The sequence below is a fragment of the Sus scrofa genome, unplaced genomic scaffold, assembly GCF_000003025.6.
Source record: "Sus scrofa isolate TJ Tabasco breed Duroc unplaced genomic scaffold, Sscrofa11.1 Contig59, whole genome shotgun sequence".
NCBI lineage: Eukaryota > Metazoa > Chordata > Mammalia > Artiodactyla > Suidae > Sus > Sus scrofa.
The window spans coordinates 410,558-412,465 of record NW_018085257.1 but is presented as its reverse complement, the minus strand read 5'-3'; the positions used below and the strand labels follow the sequence as shown (position 1 = coordinate 412,465).

Sequence of the window (1,908 nt, the reverse complement as noted above, 5' to 3'; positions counted from 1 at the left end):
TCGTGGCGCAGTGGTTAACGAATCCGACTAGGAACCATGAGGTTGCGGGTTCGGTCCCTGCCCTTGCTCAGTGGGTTAACGATCCGGCGTTGCCGTGAGCTGTGGTGTAGGTTGCAGATGCGGCTCGGATCCCGTGTTGCTGTGGCTCTGGCGTAGGCCGGTGGCTGCAGCTCCGATTCGACCCCTAGCCTGGGAACCTCCATATGCCGCGGGAGCGGCCCAAGAAATAGCAACAACAACAACAACAACAACAACAAAAAGACAAAAAAAAATAATAGAAGAAAAAGAATGTGTGTGTATATATATATATATATATATATATATATATATATATATATATATATATGACTAGGTCACTTTGCTGCACAGCAGAAATTGGCACAGTGTTGTAAATCAACAATAATTTTTAAAATATTAAAAAACAAAAAAAAAGAAGGCTATTAGAAGTGTGAGGTTTAGAGTTATTGACTGATGGCTTTAACACCAAAAATACAGATGTATCTCCTTATGATTCCATGAAGTTAGAAGGCAGTGAGTTCTCTGTCTCTAGATGTATTCAAGCCAGATGACCACTGTCAAGGCTACTCTAGGGTTCCTGCTCTGGGTGATGGTTTGGAAAGGATGATCTCTGAGTTTTCTTCTGGCTCTGAGATTATTCAGGTCTACACACATTTCTTCAGGCACTGTCTGAACATCTATTATGTGCCAGCTTTGTAAGGTTTATATACACAAATCTATTAATTAATGTTGTTAAAGAGCAAAAATAATTAAAATGGGCATTTATCAAAGCTTATTTTGTGCCACCTAAATTGCTAACTGATTTGCATGCATATTATGATGACCCTAACTGCTTTTTTTTTTTTTTTTTTTTTTTTTTTTTTTTTATGGCCGCACTCCCAGCATATGGAAGTTCTGGGCCAGAGACTGAATCCAAGCCACAGCAGTGACCTACTCGGCAGTACTGGATCCCTTCTCAGCAATGACAAGAGGAAACCAGACTCACATCACTGAATTCCTCCTTCTGGGACTGACCAGTGACCCCCAAAGCAGGTGTGGCTCTTTGCCAGCTTCCTGGCCATGTACCTGGTCAACATGGCTGGCAACTCGGTCATCATTGCAGCCATCTGGGGGGATGCTCACCTCCACACCCCCATGTACTTCTTCCTCTCCAACCTTTCTTTCGTGGACATCTGCTTTACAAACGTCATTGTGCCAAGGATGCTTGCAAACATACTGAGCAAGGGCAAGAATGTCCCCTTTGCCCAGTGCCTGACACAGATGTATTTCTTTGTGACCTGTGCGATCACTGACAGCTTCCTCCTGGCTGCCATGGCCATTGACCGCTATGTGGCCATCTGCAACCCACTGCATTACACCACAACCATGAACCCCAGGCGCTGTCTCCTGCTAGTGATCACATCCTGGCTGGTGTCCCACCTCCACTCGCTCACCCACACCATCCTCATGGCCCGCCTCTCCTTCTGTGGGCCCAACATCATCCACCACTTCTTCTGTGATGTCCAGCCACTGCTGATGCTCTCCTGCTCTGACACCTCTGTCAATGAGCTCTTGGCCTTCACAGAGGGCTCCTTTGTGATCATGAGCCCCTTCCTCTTCATCATTGTCTCTTATGTGTGTATCACCCGTGCTGTTCTGCAGGTCCCTTCTGGGAGAGGCAGGTTCAAGGTCTTCTCCACCTGTGGATCCCACCTCACAGTTGTGACACTGTACTATGGGACAGCCATCTCAGTGTACATCCGCCCCTCATCCACCTACTCAGTGACAAAGGACCGTGTGGTCACTGTCATTTATACTGTGGTAATCCCCATGCTGAACCCTTTTATCTATAGCCTTAGGAACAAGGACATGAAATACGCCTTGAGGAAGCTGGCCGGGAGAAAAGAATAA

At 46.3% G+C, this 1,908-nt stretch overlaps 1 pseudogene; it reads left to right on the top strand.

The window, feature by feature from the left end:
- Positions 1 to 979: 979 nt before the first annotated feature.
- Positions 980 to 1,908, top strand: LOC100525381 (annotated as a pseudogene).